We start from the raw sequence: 12,244 nt of genomic DNA on the forward strand, positions 1-12,244 counted from the left end.
ACCCTTTTAATGCAAGTGCCTCTTAATATTAGGCTTTTCTTAGCTGGGGCTGAACTCTCCCCTGCCAGTCTGAGCACCCCTTAAGAACACAGTCAGACTTCTTCCAGTTCTGGTGAGGTATGCAACATGTTATTAATTTCTTCTAGTTTTCCAGGGTTATCTAGTGTCCAGTCTTCATCTTCTCCCTGCCCTTCGAGTCCTGGCTTACATACATACCCCACTCTCGAAACATCCGAGCTTCACCAGAACAACACGCAGTGGGGCCTCATCAGCTGGCAAAGTTGAATGTTTGCCCTCTCTGGGAAGTGACAGATGATAATAGGGATACTATGTAGGTATACGTACCCCTTTCTATGTCCGAATTAGCCATATGCAAGGAAAGACTAAAACAGTTTTCAGAGGTTCCAGGAAAATTCGTAGACAAATTTAAGAGGCTAACTTTGATGTATAATCTGACCAGGCAAGATTTGCATATATATACGTTCGCCTGCTGCATGGTAGAAAAGCAGTGTATTATGGGAGTGGCTAGAACACATGCTAATAGGGTGGCAACCTGCAATCAGGGACATGACACCTATCAAGTAGGAGGCACAGCAGTGCCTGACTGGGACCCAAAAGAGAACTAGAATCTAGAAAAGAGAAATGAATTAGGAAGAAAGTGGGATATCTAGAGAAAAAATTATGATCATTTGACTTCTTGAAGGAATAAAAAAAGTGTGATAATGCTTTTTAATTTTTATAAAGTCTGGAAAATTACTCAGGGAAAAGATGAAAACCTAGCCTTATTACAAGGGTGGATGATTTAGAGTTTGAGGAAATACACTAACACTGACCCTGACTCCAAGAAGGGACAGGCATTGCTAGGAGTTTATTTTATAGCTCAGTCTGCTTCTGATAGCTGCAGGAAACCACCAAAAGCAGCCTTAGCCTTCCAGACTCCCATGGATCAGACTTTAGACTTGGATTTTGCAGTTTTCCATCACAGGAATAGGGCAGAGAAAACATAAAATAAAGCAAATCTCCCAAGAGGCCCAGCTTCTAGCTGTAGCCTTGTGCTCTCCACTACTTCAGAGGCAGCCCCTTAACCCCTGGCCCTCGCAGAGGAAGTGAGAAGGTAAAAGTCCCAGTCCGTGCCTCTGGGCCGCTGTGCCTTGGATATCAATCAATGTGCCTTCTGTAAGAAGGTCGGCCACTGCCGAAGGAAATGCACTGTGCTTCCAAGGGAGCCATCATCAGAGCCCAGCAGACTCAAAAGTGGTAGGGCCTGATACTTTCTGCCTCCGCTCCCACTGGACTATTAGCTATCGAGAGATGAAGGAGGCTCAGGTGACTCTTGAAGTGGCAGGTAGGAGTATCAACTTCTTATTAGGTGCGGGAGCAGATGACTCCGTTCCTGATTCAATACAATGGACTCCTGTCTTCTCATGATGGACAAGCCCAAAAACACTGCTTTTTGCATCTTCTAATTTGTCTTCCAGGGGCTCTGGGTTTCTCACCTGCCTTTTTAGTACTGTCTGAATGCTTGACCTCTTACTGGGGAGAGGTTTATTGACTCAGACCAAGTCATGGTCACCTTCACAGGTCATAAAGCATAGAAAGTGTTACTTTTGTTCCTTATCCCTCAGGGGAAAAAAGAAGTTAAGAATGAGCTGTCACATTTACCACCTGAGGTGTTGTCTCAAGTAAATCTTCAGGTTTGGGCCACACGGGCTCCAGGAAATGCACTAAACATCTCCCCCATTCAAACCCAACTTCAGCCTAGTGCTCCTTGCCCTCGAGGATATATTTTTAATGTCTCAGAAATAAATAAATAAACCATGAGATCTCATGAGGCTTATTCACTGTCAACAAGAACAGCATGGGAAAGACCCATCCCCCGATTCGATTACCTCCCACTGGGTCCTTCCCACGATATATGGGAATGATGGGAGCTACAATTCAAGATAAGATTTGACTGGGGACACAGCCAAAGCATGTCACAGGTTATGAAACAAATTTATTTAGGAGGCCAGACTTAAGAGAGATGAATCCCTTGACCATCCCAAGGAAGAGTGGTTAACAGATGCAAGTTGTTTTATGCATCAGGAAAACAGGAGGGCTAGATATGCTGTTATTAGTCAGCACAAAAGACTCAAGGCACAAGATTTGCTGGCCTCTACCTCAGCTCAAAAACTGAGTTAATTGAACTTACTAGGACCCTGCAGTTGGGAAAGGATTTAAAAGTTAAATACTTTACCAACTCCTCGACAATACATTTTAAGGCAAGAAGCATGAGGGGAAATTCAACTCCTTCTTACCAAATTCTTGCTGTACAAGTTACTAAGGCCATGAGAGTCTCCTTACAATACTCGCACGTCACCAGATGAAAAGGCTAATGGCATGAGTTACTAAGGCCATGAGAGTCTCCTTACAATACTCGCACATCACCAGATGAAAAGCCTAATGGTATGAGTTACTAAGGCCATGAGAGTCTCCTTACAATACTTGCACATCACCAGATGAAAAGCCTAATGGTATGAGTTACTAAGGCCATGAGCATCTCCTTACAATACTCGCACGTCATCAAATGAAAAGCCTAATGGCAAGTACAGATTTGTCAGAAGCCTTAGAGCATTAATAAATGCAGTTGTCTCCATACACCTCATTGTCCCCAGCACTTACCAAGTCCCAGGGGATGCAAGCTGGTTTACATTCTTAAATCTGAAAGACACATTTTTCTGCCTCTCAATGCATCCAGATTCATAATATGTTTGTCTTTGAATGGACTGATCCAGATAAGCATTCAGCCTCAAAACTAACCTGGATAGTCATCTCTTGAAAATGTTCTAGCTAAGGACTTAAGAAATCTACAGTTGGAAAGGGACACAATTATTAGTATGTAGGTGACTTGCTCATTGCTAGCCCAACTAAAGGAGACTCAAATAATAATACTGTTAAGTTGGTAAATTTCCTGGGAACTTGCAAATATAGGGTATCACCATACAGGGCTCAGATTTTGACTCAAAGACTTAAATATTTGGAACCTGTCTTAACCTCTGGAACTGATCAACATCCATAGAAGATAAAAAGTTATTTTAGTCGTCCAAGGATCCTAGTTCAACAAATGACTGTGGGTTTTTTTAGGAGATGGCTGGGTACTGTTGCTTATGGATGCCCAGATTTGGACATGTAGCCAAGCCTTTATATGATACACAAAAGGGAAAGATTTAGAGCTCCTAGAATGTAATTAGAACTGCAAGCAAACCTTCAACACTCTCAAGGAGAAACTGGACTCTGTTGCAGCCGTGGGAGTCCCCAGGTTGGATGAACAAGTTTTTCTTTATGTGGCCAAAAAACAAGGCATAGGCCTTGGGTAATCTTGTCCCAAAACTGGGGGACATTCCAAGGCCAGTAGCCTAATTTTCTAAGCAGATAGAAGAGGTGACCTCAGGGTGGCCTTGATGTCTTAGAGCTATTGCTGCTACCACTTTTCTAGTAGGCAAAGCTAATAAACTAACATTAGAACAGCACCTACAGGTTTTTGACCCCACAACAAGGGAAGATGGTCCTAGAAGCTAAAGGGCACCAGTGGATAATAGGAGAATATTTATGAAAGTATCAGGCCTTATTGGTAGACACTCCAGACACAACTCTTAAAGCCTGCCAAACCATAAACGCAGCTACTTACCTGCCAGAGTCCACAGGTGCTCCCAGCCTTTCCGTCATACAGGTTGTATTAGTCTGTTCTCATGCTGCTAATAAAGACATATCTGAGGCTGGGTAATTTATAAAGAAAAGAGGTTTAATTGACTCACAGTTGCACATGGTCGGGGAGGCCTCACACTCATGGCAGAAGGCAAATGAGGAGCAAAGTCACATCTCTTACATGGCAGCAGGCAAAAGAGCTTGTGTAGGGAAACTCCCCTTTATAAAACCATCAGCTGTAATTCCAGCACTTTGGGAGGCCAATTCAGTGGATGAGCTGAGGTGAGGGGATCGAGGCCAGCCTGGCCAACATGGTGAAACTTCGTCTATACTAAAAGTGCAAAAATTAGACAGGCATGGTGGTGGGTGCTGTAATCCCAGCTACTCGGGAGGCTGAGACAGGAGAATCACTTGAATCCAGGAGTAAGAGGTTGCAGTGAGCCAAGATCATGCTGCTGCACTCCAGCCTGAGCAACAGAGCAAGACTATGTCTCAAAAATAAATAAATAAATAAACCATCCAATCTCTTGAGGCTTATTCACTGTCACAAGAACAGCATGGAAAAGACCCATCCCCCGATTCGATTGCCTCCCACTGGGTCCCTCCCACGATATATGGGAATTATGGGAGCTAAAATTCAAGATAAGATTTGACTGGGGACACAGCCAAAGCATGTCACAAGTTATGAAACAAATTTATTTAGGAGGCCAGACTTAAGAGAGATGAATCCCTTGACCATCCAAAAGAAGAGTGGTTAACGGAGGCAAGTTGTTTTATGCATCAGGAAAACAGGAGGGCTAGATATGCTGTTATTAGTCAGCACAAAAGACTCAAGGCACAAGCTTTGCTGGCCTCTACTTCAGCTCAAAAACTGAGTTAATTGAACTTACTAGGTCCCTGCAGTTGGGAAAGGATTTACAAGTTAACATTTACACTGATTCCAAGTATGACTTTTTAGTGCTTCATGCTTATGCTGCAGTTTGGAATGGGTAGGGACTCCTGACCCCAAGGGCTTTTCCATACAACAGCATTCAGATTTCGAGCTTGTTAGAATGCTGCTTTGCTGCCAGAAAGTGACTATAATTAATTGCAGAGGACATCAAAAGAGAGACTGACCATGTAAAAGGAAATGCCCTTGTAGATGCCACGGCCAAGTCCCCTACACTGAAAGGGCCAGTGAAGCTTATGGGCGTGCTGGTCAGCATGCATAGAACTGGGCCAGAATACTTTGAAGAACAAAAGTGGGCCAGGGATTGCATTTCAGTCCAGGGCCCCTCTGACTGGCAGAAGGATGGTAATAAATTACTAATGCCAAGTACCAATCATCGGAATATATTTCAGCACTTTCATGATTCTTTTCACCCTAGAAGGGATTCTTTGTTTTTGTTAATGTCTCATTTGTTTATAGGGGTAAATCTTTTCAAGACACTAAAACAGGTGACTCAGCACTGAGAGCTCTGTGCCTGACATGACCCAAACGGCCAGCAATTTTCTCCTTCTCCAGTTAAACCTGTCCAAAATTGAGGAACCTATCCAGGTGAGAACTGGCAATTCTAATTTACTCAGCTGCCTTTCTGCAGGAGATTCAAATATTTGCTAATGCTCACTGATACCTTCACTGGTTAGATCGAGGCATTCCCCACCCCATCTGAAAAATGTTTGCCAGAAGAAATAACTCCTCAGTTTGGGTCGTGTAAAAGCCTGCACAGTGACAATGGCCCATCTTTCACAGCAGGCGTATCCCAACACTTATCCTCAGCTTGAAGAATCCAGTATGACCTTCATTCTGCGTGGAGACCGCAGTCCTTTGGAAAGGTGAAAGATCTAATCCCACTCTAAAGAAGACTCTAGCTAAATCAGAGGCCTATCTCTAACACCCATCGCTTACTGTGGGTTTGAACTGCTCCAAAGTAAAGCTTATAATGAAGTCCTGTTGAGTTAACATACGGAAGGCCTTTCCTAACCACAGATCTCCTAATTGAGGAAAGGACTCATCAATTACAAAAAAATATGTCCTCAATCTAGGACAGGTGCAAGGCACTCTGTGAGTATGGAAACAAGAGTCCTCCCCTCCCACATGGGAGGAAAATTCAGTTTCAGTTCACCTAGGGATTTAGTCTTAGTAAAGACGTGGGAGAAAGTTCTCCAGCTGAGCAGCTTTCCCCAACGTGGAAAGGACCACAGCAGGGACACCTGAGCTCCCCAACACACGTTCAACGCCAAGGGATGCACAGGTGGATACACCTGTGTGGAAGTCAAGCTGCTGCTTATTCTGGGAGCCCAATGCGATGGTGGGGGAGGTGGGCACGGGGCTATTTCAGCGTTGGCGGAGGGCAGGCTGGGTCACTGCGCGTCTGCTCCTCCTCGCGTTTCTCCTGCCGCCCTAATACCGCCTTAGCCATGAGGGAGATCGTGCTCACGCAGGCCGGGCAGTGCGGGAACCAGATCGGCGCCAAGGTTGGCAGCGGGGCCTCTGAGGGCCCAGCTCGGGCCTGCGGGTGGCCAGGGAAGATGTTGGCAGTGGCAGGGGCGGCTCCCTGCCGGGGACGCGGCGGGACTGGGCGGCTGGCGAGGCGGCCGGGGTGGACCCAGGGACACGGCGGCCTAGGGATGGGGGTGCGGAGGGTGGGGGTGGGAGAGGAGCTGGGGTGCCCCCGTGACTCAGCCCTGGCCTGTCCGGCCCTTCCCGTCTCGCAGTTCTGGGAGGTGATCTCTGGTGAACACGCCATCGACTGCGCGGGCACCTACCACGGGGACAGCCGCCTGCAGCTGGAGCTCATCGACGTGTACTACAAGGAGGCCTGCGGTGAGATCCCCGACCTTCCCCACCGCCCTCCTGGGAACGCGGCCCTCCCCTCGCTCATGCCCTCCCGCCCCTCTCAGGTGGCAGGTACGTGCCCCGCTCTGTGCTCGTGGATCTGGAGCCGGGCACCATGGACTCTGTGCGCTCGGGGCCCTTCGGGCAGATCTTCAGGCCGGACAACTTCATCTTTGGTGAGCTGTCGGGGAGGACTGGGGTGAGGTTCCTCAGCCGCTCAAAATCTAGGAGTGCCCCAAGGTCATCGCCTTGGGAACTGTTCAGAGCCCCTGAACACCCTCCTATCCTCCGAGTCAAGTCGCTCCAACTGCTTCCTAAATGGGCTTTGGGAGGAAGGCCCAGGTGTCTCCTCAAGGTCAAGAGCTACTGATGTCAACTCCCTGCAGGGAGCTGAGCTGGGGCCGCGGCTACTGCCTTCCCTGCAAACGGGCAGGAGCCACCTGCAGCGAGGTCTGTTAACCTGTCTCAGGTTTGACTCCTGACTTAATTTCTAACGGGAGGCTGCTGTCCTGTAACTCTGGGGGAGGGGTTTCATTTGCTCCACCTGCAGGGAGAACGGTGCGCTCACCTCACGTGACACTTGGCCCTTTTTGCATTATGGTGACCACTGATGACCGTATACCTGGCCATCGAGTGACTGGCTGTACTGTCTTACAGGTCAGTGTGGGGCCGGAAACAACTGGGGCAAGGGGGACTACACGGAAGGCGCGGAGCTGATGGAGTCAGTGATGGACGTTGTCAGAAAGGCTGAGAGCTGTGACTGCCTGCAGGGATTCCAGCTGACCCACTCCCTGGGTGGGGGGACGGGGTCTGGGATGGGTACCCTTCTGCTCAGTAAGATCCGGGAGGAGTACCCAGACAGGATCATAAACACATTTAGCCTCCTGCCCTCGCCCAAGGTGGTGGAGCCCTACAACGCCACCCTCTCCGTCCACCAGCTCATAGAAAATGCAGACGAGACCTTCTGTATAGACAATGAAGCGTTATACGACATCTGTTCCAGGACCCTGAAACTGCCCACGCCCACCTACGGTGACCTGAACCACCTGGTGTCTACCACCATGAGCGGGGTCACCATGTGCCTGCGCTTCCCAGGCCAGCTGAATGCTGATCTGCGGAAGCTGGCCGTGAACATGGTCCCGTTTCCCGGCTGCATTTCTTCATGCCTGGGTTTGCCCCACTGACCAGCCGGGGCAGCCAGCAGTACCGGGCCCTGACGGTGGCTGAGCTGATGCCGCAGATGTTTGATGCTAGGAATATGATGGCCGCGTGTGACCCCCGTCATGGCAGCTACCTAACGGTGGCTGCCATTTTCAGGGGTCGCATGCCCATGAAGGAGGTGGATGAACAAATGTTCAACATTCAAAATAAGAACAGCAGCTACTTGGCTGACTGGCTCCCCCACAACGTCAAAACAGCCGTCTGTGACATCCCACCCCGGGGGCTAAAAATGTCAGCCACCTTCATTGGGAACAACACGGCCATCCAGGAACTCTTCAAGCGTGTCTCAGAGCAGTTTACAGCAATGTTCCGGCGCAAGGCCTTCCTCCACTGGTATACGGGCGAGGGGATGGATGAGATGGAATTTACGGAGGCGGAAAGCAACATGAACGACCTGGTTTCTCAGTATCAACAGTATCAGGATGCCATGGCTGAGGAGGAGGAGGAGGCCTAGAACTTTCCTTTCCTAGGTAAAGGGGGGAAGCAGTGTGGATTGTTTACTGTATTCTGACTGCCATGTGTCACTACGCACTTGTTCGTTTGTCTTCACCTCTCCTGCTGCAATTTAAAGCATTTTTATAGTATACGATTTTGTCTAATAAAGTATTCTCATAGCATCTGGCTTCACCTCCAACTTCTTTCTATGGGCCCTCCGGCTATGGCTGCCAGATGTGCACGGTTGTCCTGCAAGGGTGAAGCTGTCTGGGTTTGTCTCGTGCCCAGGAACAAGCATTCCAGTGGCTCCAGGAGGGGTCGGCAGGGGCTGTGGACATGGCAGGCAGGCTTCACATGAACTTGGGGATGCCCTGGGCCTTGGGTGGCTATGTGGGGGAAAACCTGTTCTGAAGCCAAGCTTTGGCTTATCCCATGTTCCAGACTTCTAGGGGACCAGCTGCCCCTCTGTTTCTGGAACCCTAAAAGTGGTCAGTGACCCTGGTGTGCAATGTCCCCAAAGTCCCATCTCAGGGTAGGAATGTGGTCAGGCAGGTGGCTCTGAACCAGCAAGGAAGGGTGGGCAAGTAGGACCCCAGCCACTCCATTACCATGACGGCCTGGGTGTGTTTGTGTGGCCTCATTCTCTTGAGGTGGGCTTGGGATATCTGGCAGGGACTAGTGGGCAGGAATCAAGCCCAGTGTATACTCACATGCACCGAACCCTATGTAGAAGGGGATTAGGTCCTGGGGGCCATAGATGGTGGTTGCTCAGCCTGTGTGCTCGGGGCAGTCTCTTCAGAGGCACAGATGGGGTTTCTGAGCAGGACCTGGGGAGATGAGCAGGTGCTCACAATGCTGCTTCCCCCAACTGGCAGCCAGTGGGAAAAACGCCCGAGTGGAGGTCTGACCTGCCCCAGTCTGGAGGGCTGATGCTCTCTGGAAAAGTGGCTAATTCGTACTGTCTGCTGTCTCCCTCTTCCCCTCTCCAAAACTTCAGGGCAAAAATAATCCAAGATTGTCAGGATGAGACTGGTGAGGGTGGCACCTTTGGGAATAGGCCCTTTAGCCTGGCAGAGTCTCCTCCCCAGGCTTCTCAGGGAGCCCGGACTTCAAAGCCTGCTTTGGGGAAGCTGTCATGTAAGAGAGGTGTGTGTGAGCTGGGTGCCGGGCAGCATGCACGGACGGTGCTCTTCTATCTGGCTCTTGTAGAACTTGTCCACGGCCTGTGTGATGGTCTCTTGGTAATTCCCACCCCCACCCCCATCACACAGATAAGATGAAGCCAGCATAGCCTGGGGGTGGGCCGAGGTATAGGTTCTACCCCAGGTCCCCTGGGCATACCCACCTGCCTCTGACGTGTTGGGGAAACAGGTGAGGCCCCTTTTTGTTCTCTGAATGTTGGCAATGGTCTATTGCAGCCAAATGGGAATGGGCAGGCAGGAGAGTGCCTCATCTTGAAAGAAGTGCCTCCTGGAAGCAGCTGGGAGCGGGGAGAGGTCCCCCATACTCCCCCCCAACCTGTTCTCAGAGCAGGAAAAGGGGCCTCTGTGACAGCCCTGCTCAGTGACTTTCACTGTCTCAGGGGTGTCCTTGCCCAACCCAGGCGCGCACCCATCTGAGATGGCCTTGCATGGACCTGGTTGGGAAGGTTCAGCTACAGCAACCACTGGAACCTGCCTACACCTAGTGTCTCCACTCACGCATGGGGCTAGATGTTCCTCCCTCCTGTAGTGGTGCAGCCAGAGTGGCAGAGGGGGCAACTCACTGCTGCAGTTCCCACCTGGGTCTGAGTGGGGGTCAGCCTGGGTGCCCATGTATTTCCCAATTACCTTGTTTCATGAACAGGAGTGGTGCTTTTCCAGGCCTCTTTTCCATACGTCAGCTACAGGCCCAGGTTTCCCGTTTCTGGAGCCCCTCTTCCAGCCCGGCAAGCATGGTGTGTTGTAGGGGAAAGGACATCAAGCCTACAGGCAGTGGAACCTGTCTGGGTATGTTCTCTACCCCCCAGAGGCCCCTGGTGGTTTACTTTTTTGGGTGAGAGTTGGCTTAGATTCTCGACATTCTTGTGGGAGCCCAGGAGGCAGCAGGGGCTGGGACTGGCAGCAAACCAGTGTGGTGGGGGTTGTAGGGTTCAGTTTGGTCTTAAAGGAAATTCAGGGAGGCTTGGATTTGCTGAAGCTCTAGACAAGCTTGGGCTTGGATATGGAAACAGCAGGGAGCCGGGGCTCTTCTGCATGCTGGAGTCTGAGTATTTGCACCCTGGTGCACCCACAGGTGTTCCCCACCTGGAGCACAGCTGTGGACAGAAGATGGGAGAGCTGTGGAGGGAAGAGGAGGAGGAGGAGGGAGGCTCAGGGCAGCCCCAGCAGCCAGGCAGGGCCTCCACAAGCCAGAGGCAGATCCAGCCTGTTGGCTACTTAGCAGCTGCTGGGCCAGCTGCAGACCACCTGACCTCTGTTCACCAGTAAATGGGGGTTGCAGAAACACTTTCCTTCTGGGACTTCTGAAGCTCGAAGGGGCAGCACACACCACGTGCTGAGAAAGCACCGAACTCAGGCAAGCTTCTCCAAGAGCACCTCATCAGATTAGCATCCAACCTGTACAGGACGCCATCGAATCTCCCCATCCCTCATTCCAGCCAAAGAAACCAACCTGTACAGGACACCATCGAATCTCCCCATCCCTCATTCCAACTGAAGAAAAGGGAGTCTCTGTCCTAGGGGAGCGAGCACAGGCCTATCTATGCAGTGGGCACACGGCCCCGGTTGGGGAAAGGCCCTTGGATACATGCTGGTTTCACCAACCATCTGTGGGTTGGGTTTGGCCTGGACCCCTGTACCCCAGGAGGCCGGTAGCCCCCTGCATGGGACAGGACTGGGAGGTGGGTGGGACGGCTGAGCTTTGAGGGAAGCCATTATTTGGCCTCATGGGAAGTGGTGCAGGTGGTTATTATTGGCTCAGTTTTGCAGGACCTGGGTGATCACCCAAGGAGTGAAAATTGCCTTTTTATGAGAAATTGCCAAAGTTGATGCAAGCTCATCAGTTGAAAAGGTGAGTAATGTGGACAGCTGGCTTCACCTGCCCCTTCCCCACAAGCAACTCGTGTTCAGAGGTGGATTTGGTTCCTTCCCAGCCTTTCCCCTTTGCATGTAGCTGTGTGCATGTACTTTTGTGTGTACACACATGTTCCCTGGAGGGGTTACTTTTATTTTTTTATTTGGGAGCATAACTAGTGAGGCAGCCTGACACTTGCTTATCTTGTCTTTTAAGTGTGGAGTCCTCTATGGAGTGGGCACTGGGGACTTTCTAGCAGGCCTCTGCCAGCTGTTTGGCTGCCCCAGTTTCCGCCCTTCACAGACATGCTGGCCACCTGGTGTGACATTCAGTGGCCTTGTTTGCAGCTAGTATGATGAGACAAGTGGATCAGGTACGTTATAAAACTGAGAAAGCATTTCTCTGATGGCCAGTGATGATGAGCATTTTTTCATGTGTCTGTTGGCTGTATGAATATCTTCTTTTGAGAAATGTCTGTTCATATCCTTTGCCCACTTTTTGATGGGGTTGTTTGTTTTTTTCTTGTAAATTTGTTTGAGTTCTTTGTAGGTTCTGGATACTAGCCCTTTGTCAGATGAGTAGATTGCAAAAATTTTCTCCCATTCTATAGGTTGCCTGTTCGCTCTGATGGTAGTTTCTTTTGCTGTGCAGAAGCTCTTTAGTTTAATGAGATCCCATTTGTCAATTTTGGCTTTTGCTGCCGTTGCTTTTGGTGTTTTAGACATGAAGTCTTTGCCCATGCCTATGTCCTGAATGGTACTACCTAGGTTTTCCTCTAGGGTTTTTATGGTTTTAGGTCTAACATTTAAGTCTCTAATCCATACCACAATGAGATACCATCTCACACCAGTTAGAATGGCGATCATTAAAAAGTCAGGAAACAACAGGTGCTGGAGAGGATGTGGAGAAATAGGAACACTTTTACACTGTTGGTGGGATTGTAAACTAGTTCAACCATATGGAAAACAGTATGGCGATTCCTCAAGGATCTAGAACTAGATGTACCATATGACCCAGCCATCCCATTACTGG

At 49.7% G+C, this 12,244-nt stretch overlaps 1 pseudogene; it reads left to right on the forward strand.

Annotated features, from left to right (window-relative positions):
- Positions 1 to 8,334, forward strand: part of LOC140713009 (tubulin beta-8 chain-like) — a 38,503-nt pseudogene extending 30,169 nt beyond the window's left edge.
- The last annotated feature ends 3,910 nt before the right edge of the window (positions 8,335 to 12,244 follow it).

This window comes from Chlorocebus sabaeus, chromosome 12 (genome assembly GCF_047675955.1).
Source record: "Chlorocebus sabaeus isolate Y175 chromosome 12, mChlSab1.0.hap1, whole genome shotgun sequence".
Classification (NCBI taxonomy): domain Eukaryota; kingdom Metazoa; phylum Chordata; class Mammalia; order Primates; family Cercopithecidae; genus Chlorocebus; species Chlorocebus sabaeus.